Source organism: Serinus canaria, chromosome 4, assembly GCF_022539315.1.
Source record: "Serinus canaria isolate serCan28SL12 chromosome 4, serCan2020, whole genome shotgun sequence".
NCBI classification, from domain to species: Eukaryota; Metazoa; Chordata; class Aves; order Passeriformes; family Fringillidae; genus Serinus; species Serinus canaria.
The window spans coordinates 56,192,883-56,207,446 of record NC_066317.1 but is presented as its reverse complement, the minus strand read 5'-3'; positions in this window follow the sequence as shown (position 1 = coordinate 56,207,446).

The window sequence follows — 14,564 nt, the reverse complement described above, 5'->3', positions numbered from 1 at the left end:
TGATATGGACTAAGAAAGGGATACCTGAGAATTAGCAGGAAAAGTTAATGATGTTCACAGAACTACTCTGCCTTCTTATTTACTCTTTCCTAACCACAGCATGCTCTTGATTTCTGAGGCAATGACTTCAGATTACTCATAATGTCAAACCACCCTTTTTTTTCTTGCCGTGCCTCCAGGACAAATCTTGGTTTTTTTGGACATGTTTTGCTCAGGTCTTTGGCAGCCAAACTTTACTTTACCTGAACAGTATTGTGGACCTTACAGACCTCTAGCCCAACTTGAGTGAGCACATTTAATGCCTGGCTGAATCAGCCACATGATGAGCATCACAGTGTCCAGCAGGCACAGCCAGGAGCTGTGTGTTTCACTCTGGAAAATAACTGGTGTCCTGGGAAAGAGGAGCACCCTCCCATTTGTTTGCAGTGGCTGCTCAAACACTGTTGTGCTAGAAGCTGTCTGTTCTAGGAAGTTAAGGAATACACTGATCCTGGGCCAGCTCTTTCTGTACAGCAAAGCCCAGTTTCAATGGGCTTTCAGGGATCATTGAGCAGATAACTCAGTGCTGAGAACGTGAGAGCACTGTGTCCTACTGGGTTAGAGGCAGTTGGAGGTGGCAAGCAGTTTTGCAAGGGAGCCATTTGTATTTAAAATTTTAGATCTATATTGTAGAATGTCATTTTAGATACCCAGGTTTAAAAGTTGGAATTTAAATTTAGGTGTGGGTTAAAAACAGGACTTCGTCTCTTGTGGGAAATGAATTTCCAGGTTGGGAACTACTCTTAACAAGGCAGTTTTCCCATTTGCTAAATATAGCTATTAATTTTAATTTGCATAAAGATTATGGATATATTAGTCCCCAATTACTTTAAAAGCAATGATATGATGAAGTAATTAGTTCAATGAGGAAATGATATTACGTAGTGGAAAGCTTAGTTTGCCAAGGATCAATTTGTTGACATTTGAATCCAACTAGAAATGAAATGTGTGGAACAAAAAGTAGAGTATTTTAGTAAAAAGCCATCTCATCAATTTGGATACAAATTAAAAGCATCTTTGCTTCCCAGCCAGAGGGGCTAATAAGGGATTTCTTTGCAATAGAATACTCGCAATGACCATTTAAAATGGAAGAAAAATAGAACAGTGTATCATTAAGGCATAAGGAATGAGCATGCTTCTTTTTTCCAGATGTGGAATCATTATAGCACTTTTTTCTTATATATAAAATGAGGATACTACTACATATGCCATCTTTTACCAGAACTGTGCTGCTTGATCCTGGAACACAGAATCATAGAACAATTTGAGTTGGAAAGGATCTTAAAGATCATCTAGTTCCAGCACTGCTGCCATGGGGTGGGGTGTGTGTGTTTGTGTGTGATGTGCATAGTGAGTGTTGTATCTGTGAAATCTCTGAAACCCTCAGTAAGGAAATAAAAAAGGAAGGGAACTTGGATTTACATCTGGATTTCCTTTGCATCATGGCTACAATAGTCATATCAATTCACTGCATCATCCCTACAAATAAAGCAAATTTTGTTCTAAGTATTTTCTTGTCTGAATATGAGATTATAATAAATACAAATCAAGTGATAACAATGAAAAATGAGTGAACTATGAGGAAATGAAAATACAGCTGTGAGAGGTAAAAAAGCAGTTACTATGATAACACATTTTTTTAGTTTGTTCAAGAAACAAAAGGGAAGGACAAGGTGCTTTTTACAAGCCAGAAGCTTTTCTTTCTGAGTACAAGATAGATGTGAAGCTTGCAGATATAACAGGCAAATAAAGGGTTACATGAATTATTAAAGCACAGTGACTCTTAGTTATTCTTGAAAATAATAGCAGTATTTAAATCTTTTAATTAACTTAAGCTTGGATTTAAAATATATAGGCTCCACAAAATTTTACTTTTGTGTTATTCATAGAGTCATATAGCTACAATAAATAAACAAAAGGTAATATCTAAGATCATTCATGTCTATGTTGGATAAACACTAAGCAAAAGCATAGCAAGGGTTCACTTTGTCATCTAGAGATTGTGTAATCATGCCTGTCAGAAATAAATACACACACACACACACACACACACACACACACACACACACACACACACACACACATATATATATATATATATATATATATATATACACATACACACGTATATAAACCCCCTCCATGCTAAAAGCATTCAGGCTATATCCCCAACTGAAATTGGATCAAAATGGTGACAAAGAAAAGCTCTTTTATCAGCATATAGGTATGCTGCACAACAGGTTCAAATAGGAAATGAAACCATAATATCAAGAATTGAATTGGCAAAGATTCAGTTCTGTCGTAAGAATTAATTTTCGTTTTTTTGGACATGAATCAAATTTTAACTGATGAGAGTTAGAAAAATCTGTCTATATGACCACTTTTTATTCCAGCCTCGTATGCTTCAGGACTTCTTGCTCTTTTCTCAGAAGAAAACAATTGGGATTGAAGATAGGCTGCTGAAGACAGTATACTGCCTCATAGTAAGGAGAAATCCCACCAGCTGTGGCTGTGCTTATCTGTTTATACAAAACATGCACAGATTTTGTGCGTTCCAGTGTGATAGGTCTTTTTAGGACTACACAATGAGCAATTACCAGTAGCAGAAAAGAATTCACCACTTAAAACCAAAAGAGGCCCCCCAGTGGCTGACTGCTGCCTTTCTGTGGTTGCCCCCCTGTGGATGAGCTAGGTCGGGTAGTGGACTAGCTCTGGCACACCCCCTGCTTCTGCTACATGCTGCTTTCACCCCCTTTTGCAGCATTGACAGAGTTGGCTCAGCAGTGTTTCAGGCTGACTGAGATCCTTCCTGTCTTGCTGGTTGGTGGATGCTGACTGGTCTCTACCCCACACTGCTGCTGTAACCTGAACCTCACTGGAGGCAGAACCAGGGCATCGGGCTCTGCCTGGGCTTCTGCTTCCATGTGACCTTCGTGGCTTTCTTTGCAGCAGCAGCCAGAAAGGGGAGATTGCTTCTGGGTTTTTCATGTGTTCCTAATTTGTCAGTTGTGAGCTTATGCTATTTTGAAGGTGAAAAATGTGCAGGGACTGATCATGTGTGTGATGAAGAAATTCCATTGAGTCTGAGTATGTGTGGATTATATGGGTATAATGCGTATTTTGGAAACATTAGTGACATAGCCTATTGAATCTGTGTGCCTGTAATAATGGTAGAAATCACACAATGTTGGCATTAAGTGATTAACACTTTTAGTAATAATACAAAGCATTGTGAACTGTGGAAACAATCAGCAATTAATTATATTTTGTATTCTAGAGACTTGCCACTGCTAGGTTAACAAAGAATGACTGCATGGCCAAACCAAGAGGCTCCAGAGCACAGCTGAGTGCAGCTGGTGGTACTGACACACCACTGGCAGAGCCACTGTGAGATGTGTCTGCCAAAGACACCTCAGAGGAATATCTGAAGCCGGAGAAAAATATGCCCTGGGTAGTCTATCATTCCACCTGTGGCTTGGCTCTTTCTGGGGGGGGAAATAAGCAGACAGCTGAAATTATGGGAGACATGTAGATTAGGCAAGTGTACTCCCAGGGCTGTACACACCTGTGGTAGCATATATCCTTTTGAATTATGGCTTTTCTTGGCTCTCTGTTGATCTTATAGACCCTCAACTCAGAACTTTGTACGCTGTATTAATGGTATGTAAGTTATTTATGAGAAACTCCTTGAGTTTTAAAAATGCATCTTTCACTGCACTGTATTTTTTTCAATGTGGACTTAGATCTACATGGTTGCTAGTGAAGAGTTTTTGCCAAAAGTTGAATTATTACTAATTCTCTAATTCTGATTTGGATATAAATTTTGTGTGCTTGTCTGCTTATAGGAACAATTTCTCTTTGAAAGACTCAAATGGAGAAAATAAAAAAGTAAGTAGATTTTTAAAGAAAGGCTTGAAATTCTTTAGGAAAATGTTAACTGAATATCTAACTAGGCTTCTATAAAATATTTATTTAATTTAGCGCCAAAATTGAAATGTTTTGGGCACTGCTAAAAAATTTCATGGCTTATAGTGTAAATCAACATTAACTAAATCACCGAAGTCCAAACACAAGTTATCAGACATCTTTAAGTCTCTGCTGCCATCTTGTGACTGCTCCTGTGCCCTGCTGTGTATAATAAAATTGAGACCTTTTTTCCCGGGGAAGTGTGCTTGTAGTGAGGTGGAGGAACGTCTCTTGGAAGAATTTGTATTGGGTAGGTCCAGTTTGGAAGATTGCATAGGGAAGAGTGAGAAGTTCAGTTAAGACAGCACCAGGGTATTGAATTGCTTTAATTTTCTACTTTCTTTGTTCACCTTCAGTTTTGATCAAATCATACATGATCATAGTGAATTAAGAAATAATGTTTTTGTAGAAAGTTATGTGGACCTGATTTTTTAGCACATGCAGCAGGTCTGGTGTGTTGCACTCTGCATGCAGGATAAAGTACCTGTTTTATGTACACAGATGATGCATGTATTACCCATATTTCATGACTCACATATTTGCTACACTTCAGTGAATGCAGTGGTGCATTTCATGATGTATCTGAGCTGACATACTGAGCACATTGTGTAGATGGGCAGGCTGGCAGTTCTTTTTCTGTTTGAAGGTGTTTTCAGACAGATGAAGAAGGCAGTGGCAGCTAGTTAAGTGAGTGGCAGAGATGGGGAGTGCACTGAAGATTGACTGTTGAGGAGAGTTGCAGAGGGAGCCAGATGTTGCTGTAACAGATATTTTGAAATTATTTAGCTATACCACAGCAATCTTTTGAATATTCCACTGGGTGTAGCAAAGTAAAAATAAATACACTGTCATTTACAGGTGCTCTGAAAGCACAGCAGGCTGGAGATTGATAAGGGGTGTCAGACAGAGGAAATTAAGCTCTTGAACCTGTATGTGCCATGATGTTCCTGCTTTCTCATAGTTTGCTTTGACAAATGCTAACACATTACCTGCTCCTTTTGAACTGCAGTGAGCTAGTGGTGAGATACATGGCTCATATACCAACTATAGCTACATCCTTTTCTGAACCTACTTTGTGGTTAGAAGGCAAAGCCATCTACCACAAAGTAGGTTCAGAAAAGGATGAATAAATAAATTTCTTACCACAAAGTGGTAAGAAAACTGGGTTGGGTGCTATTTATTAAGTCCTCATGGCCATAGAACCTTTTCTTCACCCTGTACCATCCCCCAGGGAGCTCTGCACTCTTCCTGCATTCTGTACCTTAGGGAGACCTCAATAACTCAGCTGAAAGGTGACATGCAAGTTGCAGCCATCTCCAGAATCCAGACTTCTCTGCAGTGCCCCTGCAGTTCCCTGCAGCTTTGTCTGAACAAGGCTGTGCTGTGTCTGCATGTGCTGCACCTTGGAAGAACGGGGGAGCTTCTACCTTTGCTGCTTCCCTAACAGCTTGAACTTGCAGTTGGAAAGCTGGCCTGTGTTTGAATTATTCAGTGGAAGTGCTGGTTTTAGAAAAATAAATAAAATCATATATAGATGATTTTTGGCTGTGGGCCTTCCTGACTGATTCAGTCACTGAAACAGGGCAACCTTGGGTAAAATAATTACTTGTAAAGTATTATATCTTTTATCAACCATAAGGTTTCAAATAAATTGAGGGTTTTCTAATGTATTTTGATCTGTTATTTTGCATCAAATGGTTAAATTTATTTCAGTTTTTAAGGATCACAGACATTAGTGATACTGCCTAAGAGCTGGCTAGATATTCGTAGTTAAATTTGACAAGACTCAGGAAAATGACCTGATTTGTTTGAAGTCATGCAGCTATTTCAGTATCACTGTTTCCATTCTTTTGACTTTGCAAAATAAATGTCTTTTTTATTCTAATTACTTTTTCTCTCAAGTTTGCTAAAAGTTTTCAATACTTGCAATACTGACCTGTGACTCGTTTAACAAAGGAAGTTGCTCTGCGTTTACCACTCTCTCATGTTAAAAACTTGTCAAGATTTGTCTCCCATTTCTGCTTGTGTTTGCCTTTCCATAAAACTTACTTCCATAACCTGAAATTTTCCCAAAGTCTTCTATTGCTGCTTACTCCAGCTGTCTCCTTCATATAGGCAGTCTATGTACTTTTCCCCTTTCTAAAGTAATTTTTTAAGTCAGTTACCACTTTCCTTTCTCTTTTGCTACCTTACTCCTGCTTCATTTCTGTTCTCTTTAGATCAGTTTGCAAGAGGCAAACACCGTTATTTTTTCCTACTCCTTACAATCCATCAAACACTATCTCCTCTGCTCAGATTCAGAGGGGTCAGCAAATAAATACTTTTTGGTGAGATGTCCCTCTTCTGCTCAATGCTATTTAAAATGAAAGAGGTGATGGCCTCAACATTAGGGTTAGGAAGAAGAATATGTGAATATGCATGAAATCCAAGGACTTTTCTCCCATGAGAACATCACCAAACACAAATGCTCATGTAGTAAACATGTAGATACAGCAATGCTCTATGAACGTGCTCTTCCCTGGTTTAGGTTATGTAGCCTGAATACAGCATAGGTGGATCATAGGTAATGCAACAATGTTTCCATAAGTCATTTCCAAGCAGTATTCACTATCCTGCCTGGGTGTAAGAAAAAAGACAAGATGAACTTTCAGGCACATGATGATTTTTGGGGTGTCCTACACAGGGCCAGGAGTTGGACTCAATGATCCTGATGGCTCCCTTCCAACTCAGCATATTCTATGATTCTATAAGAGCAGAAACCAGGCAGCATGTATGAAAATTAAGCTTTTTTTGTAGGTCCTTGAACATGCCAAACCTCAAGACTATGCCCCACATTTCTCATCCCTTTGATGGAGCCAGTTTTTTAAACCTGCTTTCAATATGCTCAGTTACTGTACAGCTGTTCATCACAGCCAGCCAAGATCAGGGTGAACATTCACCCAGCTTTGCCCATTGGAAATACTCTCTCTGCCCCAGATGTATGATCTACTTGCTTATGCTAGAGGGTATTGACCTCAGGAGGAATCTTGTCAGCATTTGCTGCACAACTGGGTTAATCTAAACAGCTGATGACACTGCACAAGCAGTGCCAAGGTTGCCAGAAGCATTTTAGCAAATCTACCCAAGATCCCTTCCAGGAGCAGAACCTCCAGGACAGTACTGGCTGTGCAAGCAGCTGGGGTAGAATGCTTGAACAGCCTTGTGGAATCTTGCAGAGAATGTCTGTCCTAACCTGAGACACTGCAAAAACAAAAGCTAGCCACAAGAGCAATGCCAAATAAGGATAGAGACCAAATCAAGGCTTTGATTACCATGGATGGAGTTTTCAACTAGAATTCACTGCTGATGTCCAAATGTCCTCCAACATCACAAGGAGACTTGTCCCTTGTGAAAAATTCTTTAATGCCCCCAAGATTACCTAGAGTACCTGAGTGTCTGGCATTGTAACCCAAGTATCCTCTTCTGCTTCATCGTTTCAGAAGACAAAACAAAATGAGCAAAAGCAAATAAAATCGATACATATTTAGTAAAAAATCTTCTCTATTGAAGCTCACAAGTGCAGCTGTTAGGTTCCAGGCATTATTTCAAGCAGCAATGTCTGTCTCTTATCCTTTCCTCTCAGTAGGGAAATGAAAAACTAAAACCCAACCGTTCCTCTTACTTCTCTCCACCCTCATCTCCTTAGTCAATAATGTAGTGAAATTCTTGCCATATATTCATCCATATTTTCAGAATTGTGGTATTCCAGCTTTCTCTGGGCTGCCTTTTGTCTTTTTTCCTCCAAATATATTACCTCCTGTATATTGTGTTGTCTTCTTTCCCACCATTTTCCTGGACTGTTGTATGCCTCATGTGCTGGATGAGGATATTATCTGAGTCCACAATTATAAATAACTGTTAACAGATTTAGATTAATGCCAGATTTCATATAATGCTACCTCTACAGCTATGTTTCAAGTGTGTGAACACTTGAATGAGAATGACATCATCTGGGCTGGTTTTGACTGCCATCATGCTTTATCCTCCACAGTGTAAGGATCCTGTGGCCTGCATCTGAAGACAGGATGAAAGACAAAGCACCAAAGACAGGAAAAAAAATCTATGAAGCAATAAAAATCAGTAAGCTTCACCATGAATCCCTCTACCCCCTTGTTTACACACCTCTAGATAGCCAGGAACATCCTGCTAGATAAGATGTCTTTATGTTATCTTAAATCTGTATTGCATTAGACAGCAAGGTACCATGGTCTGATGTGTTTTTACATGGTCTGATGTGTTTTGCTAAGGATATGTTCACTGCTTATTAACTGGATAAAACCTGATATTAGCTTGGCTTTGTTTAATTCCTAATGTTATTTACTCTGTGATAACTGACTAACCTCAGTTAACATTGTGAATTGTTTGCCCTGTAATGACCAGATATTCCATTACATTATGTAAATTATTTGCATAGTGATCAGGATTTAATGTTATTGGTAATTAGAATTATTTGCTGCTGGTAATGCTGTATAAATGATCTGTCATTAATCACAGGGCACACCTTACCAAGAGCTCTAATGAGGAAAGCTGCAGTTTAATGCCACTAAACTATTGGTCTCCTCTGGGCCATTGTTTTACATCACAGGGAAGTGGGGTTTTTTTGTATTTATTGATCAGTCATTGACCATTACCATAAAGACCCAGGACTTTGTAAATGTCTTTATTCCTTGATGTAAGATATCACCAGACTTTGAGTCACAATAATTAAAGCATGTAGCTGATAAAACTTGACAGGTTTTCACACTTGCAGTTTTAAACCACATTAGAAGTTCCTCCTCTTGAGAAGAAAGTTGTTCCATAATCCACACCTTTCCCACTGGTACTGATAGAGCCAAGGACCCATCTTTACCAAAGGAAAATTAAAAAGACAAAGGCTGATGAGGCATAGCATCATCTAATTCAGGGAAAGACACTGCCAAGGGGAAGCTCTTTCTTCCCCTGCAAAAAGCCAAATGAGAAATGTTATCGCTCACTTTCATTAGGAACCACTTTGATTAACTATATATTCTTCTTGCAACAGGTAAACTAGTTAGGGCAAAGAACAATAACAACAGACTCCTTCCTACCCTTGTTTAGACTTTGCCATGCCTCACAGAGAATCCCATACTCTTGGAAAGCTGAGTGTCATTTAAAGCTGGGTGCCAGCAAGACAAAGCTCTGAGCCCTGCAGTGATGAGCCAGTGTGTAAGAGCAGTACCCACACTGCAGGTGTGTAGTGACCATTTCTGTGTATAGAAAACAGAACAGAACCATTAACTGCCAGGATCTCCAAGGTAGGAATTAGATCTTAGGGCCCCAAAATCAGGATTTAAGGTACATTTCTATAACCTGGAGCTCCATGCACATTGGCAGACCATGAACAGGTACCTTGAAGTCATATGACAGGTCTGAGGAAGACTTTTGCATACCCACAGTAAATGTCAGGCCTGAATGTTTTGTCTTCTCAGGCTCTGAAGTTACTTAAAATCACACCTATCTGATTGACTAATGTTAGATGATAGAGTAATTCCTAAATGAGACCTTCTAAAATGAGACTCATGCCTCAGAAAGAGCCTTTCCTACGACTTAACTGCAAAGCATTTAGTGTAAATACTTTTCTTGAGTATCTGAAAGAGCAAGAACTGCATATGAAAATGCAAATACTTGTCACAACACTTCCTGTAATTTTTGTGGAATAAAGAACTATTTACCTATATAGTGATTCATTTAAATTTCAGTGCCTGTTTATCATGCTAAAAGATTTGAATAGTCTGAAAGAAATATTTGTACTGAAAAGCTTAATTTAAAATCAAAAGGAAAATAGCTGAAACCTACTGAACCATCAAATGTGTGCTAAGGAAGATCAATGTGAATACGATAGGTCTTTTAATATTTTACCAAGGGAAAAACCAGCATCAATAATGTTATTTTTAATTTTGACCCTCTGTAACGGTCTTGACTTTGCCTAGTAAAGTTAAACTAAAAATGTAATCAATTGTACAAGGGGGAAACAGATAATAGAAGAATATGAAGAAGAAATTAATATATATAAATGGCTAATTCAGGATTGATTGATGCAAATAAGTATAGAATATAAATGACTTTGATGAGCTTTGCTCATGAAACCTGTGTGCTTCATAAAAGCTGAACTACTAAAGTCAGTAAAAGATTTGGAAGACAAGTGTTCTTGCCTTTTTAATAAATAAAGGCAAAAAGAATGGGATTAATAAATTTCAAAGTATTTGGAATCATTTGCAGCAGTCTGTACTCCTTGTAAGATACCTACTGACAGAATTAAGGAGGCAAACAATGAGATGTGCACACAGCAATATATTAGAAACATGGTGGGTATTCAAAATACAGCAGCTACCTTTTTTGTGAAGCCAAAAAAAAAATTAAGTGAACAGTTTGTCCACTAACATTGTGCTTTTATCACATAAGAACATTATATTTCTCCAAGGTTTTTGATAGACATGGACCAATTGCCCTATAATAACAAGAAACTGAGGAAATATGTTCTAAGAGTTCTGTGAGCATTTTGCTAAAATAGCTGCAAATTACTTTATCTATGAATGTAGGGATGGATATGTTTTACATTTTATTTAATTTCATTTCACTTATTTTTCATCAACAAATGAAACAATAGAAGAGTATGTTTTTAAATTTAGAGTTAGATTTTTTTTCCTTACAATGATTCACACAAATTCAACTTAGGTTAGACTAGTGCCATCTATCAGACAGTGCCTTCAGCTAAAAACACTGGAATCCCACAATCATGGGCACTAGGCAGATGCAATGGGTAGCAAAAGATCTGCTACATTTTGAAATATGGAAATCTAGACTCAGATAGCTTTATCAGTATCTGTGACTTTTTTCTCCCCGACTTGGTCAGTTAGTGAGACTGGGAAATGCCTTTGTGGAATCCTCTGAGTCTTTGCACACAGGCAGAGAAAAAAAGAAGGGGGCATAAAAAGGGCATTGGAGAGGAGGGGTTTTTACAGATCTTATAGTTTCTTGAGGTTTTTCAGAATGTATTTAATGTGGGAAAACAGTCATGCTACACCCCCATATTTATTCCCTTCCAAGAGCAGAGTTCACTAGCAGGAGTTTGTACACAAAAAGCCTATGAGAGGAAAGAGCCCCCTGGTCTGGAGGGGAGGGACACTGCAGGACAGCTGTGGGTGCTGTATCCACCACATCCCAGACCCCTCCTGATCCTTTTGGCAGAGGAGGATCAGTCTCTGTGCAAACTAGGGCACAGTGATTCTTCCTTCTGAAAGCCTTCAGACTCTTTTTGCTCATTCTCCCTAAAGAATCTAGAGGATTTCTAGCCATTCCTTTCCTCTCCAGACTGAAAAGACCAGATGATTTGTAGTTACTAGATTGGTGCCACACTGCAGAGACTGAAAAACTGTCTCAGCAAAGGGAATGGAATTATATATACATATGTGCTAAAACACAGCCTGTACAGAAACTTACATAACACAAATAGGGAAATTAGTGCAAGAAAATACTGACAAATTTACTGTGTAATCATTCTTGAATTTACTAAAATAAGAAAAAATTAGAAAACTATTTGCAAGTACAGGCATGTGTGTATGTAAAATGTACAGCACTCCCCTAACAGTTTGAGTCTGAGCAATATTGACCAAACTTTTCTTGGCCTTCAACTGAGAAGTAAAAAAAAAAAGGCAACATCTCAGTATTATTTGTAATACTACCTCAGTGCCTCTCTAATCCATAACAGAAGCATTAATCACCTTGTCTTTGTCATGGCAGCAGAGCAGTTTGCAGTCTTTCTGGCTGCTTGATTTATGAACAGCTGATGGCCATTGAACTGCAGCAATCCACCTTTCAGTACTTCCTCCTGCTTTAGTATAAATGTTACAGAGCAACAACATTTTATTCTGTCTAATGTATACAAGGTTAAATTTGTAAGCTCCTTAATTTTTGCCTTTCTTTCCTCTGGTTTTCATGTCTTGTTTTTTCCTCCTCCATCACAAAAAGCAGCTCACCACCTTGCTTCAAAGTCTGTGCTTTGCTGTGCTCAAGAGCAGGATCAGCACTCAGACTTTCCACTGCTGTCAAGGTGAGCTGCTGTCAGCTGCCTCAGCTGAGAAAGAAATGGCATGGTCCTTCAGCCTATTGTCCTTCACCTCTCTGTAGGTTTCCACTTGTCCCATGAGTTTCATATGAAATTTGGGGTTTTGAGGTCTAGTGCAGATCCTTTTGGGCATAAGTGCCCAGTATGGTCAAACTACGTAATTGCTTTGGAAGGAAAAAGGAAGGGGACTAGATTTGCATTTTGTTCTTTTGCAGATCCCTAAGAGCTGGGACTCCCAGCTAGAGCTACAATTTAGAAACACCTGGATGTTCAGAGAGAGCCCCCTGCTCAGCCCCAGTAGCAAAGTGCGTGTCCTGAGTCCAGAAACATCTGGCTCCAGCCTCAGCAGTGGGTGGGGGAGGTGGCTCCTTACCTGTGCTCCTTACCTCTGGTGGCACAGCAGCTGTGGAAACCACACTCTTGATCAATGTGCTTACTCTGGGTGACATTTCTGCTGTGGTCTGCCCTCCAGGGAGACTTTGCCCTTTTTTGATGAAATATCTGTGTCCTCCCTTTTTTGATATTGTCTCCTTCCTTAGGCCTCCTCTGAGCTCTGGTCTGCAATTTTTAAAAGCCAAGGCGGTGTCCAAATTTCTATTAATTACAAGACTGACAGATCAGAGGTTGCTGCATTTGGTAGTGCTTAGGAGGGTATTGCTATGTAAATTCTGCATTTCTATTCACCATTGCCTGTAACGAAGCACTTTTTGTTGGCTAATAATGCCTAGAAAATAATGGTTAAATTTAAAGTCTCTCCAATTCTGTAGAGTGCATTAACAAAAAGAAAAGGAAAAGGCAATCACTAGAAAAGCTTAGGTTTTTAATGCTTTATCTCACGCCTCTTGGTAAGAGAATGAGGAATGTATTCACAAATATTTGAAGAGTGGCTCGAAGAGATAGTGCTGCCCTACAGGAACTCCTGGCATCAAAGTGTATCTATCAAGGCATAATGGGATGAAATTAGGCAATAAAGCTAGCCAGATAAGTAGTCTTTCATCCTGGAAGTACATTCCAGATGTTGTATAAATGAAATAGCAATTGCAAACATTTCTGGGGGAGGATTCCTTCCAGCGGAGATCTGCCAGGTGTGTGGGCAGGGGCAGAAGAAGGCAGGGGAGGCTGAGCAGTGCCCTGTCCTGGCCAGCACAGCCGCCCTCTGCCCCCCCAGCGCGGGTCGTGCTGTGCTCCACTGGGTTCAGCCGCCACGGAGCCCTTCTGGAATCCCTGACCGCTGCAAAGCTGAGCTGAACCAAAGCTCATGCTGGTGGAAAAATCCGTAGGGCAGGCCTTGGCCCCGATGGGTCCATGGAGCCCCTGGCCCGTGAGACTCCGTGAGCCCGTCCCAGGGAGAGCGGGCAGGGGCGGCGCGGTGCCCGGGCAGGCGCGGCGGGCAGCGCTCGGGGCTGCTCAGCCGGGGGCACACGGGGCACCGCAGCACCGTGCCTTCCTTTGGGCTGGAACCGCAGCGATGCCAACAAATTACTGGCCCGTCTCTAGCAAGTGGGTTTGGGAGGGAAGGTGGCGTGCAGCAGAGGCAGGTCAGGTCGTGAGGCTGCAAGAGAGCGGGTTGTACTAGTTCGCTTTGATGTGCTGTTATTTTTCAATAAAGAACTTGTATTATCATAATGATTTATTTAAAATGCTTGGAATTTTAAATAATAATAGTATTGCGGTAAGCAGAATACCGCTGCACCTCCACCACCCCCACAAGATGGAGCTCGCAGCTCAGGAGCGGGGATGATGTTCTTTGTGTCACCGAAAAATTAAACTCAGGGTTTTACTCTCACCCTTTTCTAATTTTTATCTTTTGCTAATATAATGCAGATTGGTTTTATACATTATTTATGGAGCCCAGAACTAGTAAAGGGAATGCTGTCACTCATTTTAATGATTTATATATGTTTTTTATTATTATTATCATTATACTGTATAGGCTTTGGAAAACCTTCATTTGGATCCCATTTAGAACACAGGAAGTTGCCCAAAGCTTGGATGTGAACCTTAATTTACTGAAATCCTTGTAAGGCTGAGAATATTTACTGCTGGCATTTATTGCTCCTGCGAGAGTTAGAGCGAGAGAGAGCTGGGGGGAGAGAAAAAGGGAAGGAAAGACAGCAGTAACTTCAGCCAAAAAAGCAAAGAACATATGTTGGAGTTGTGCTCAGCTGCGTGCGTGCAGAGCAGGGTTATCTGCCTCTGAGCTGCTCTGCTGGGACAGGAGGTGCCTTACTGCCTCACAGATTCAGGAGAACCTCACCAGGGCTTGTCCTTTGAGGAGCTGAATCTGCTTTTTCTAAAGTTTCTCTTTATAAAGTCAGGTTCACAAGCAATTTGGACACTCAGTTTGATGTACCCCGTAAGGGACTGGGTCCTTTTTGTGCTGCAGTAGAAGTCCCTTTGGGCTTCCCACTGTGCTCTGCAGATAAAAACCACAGGA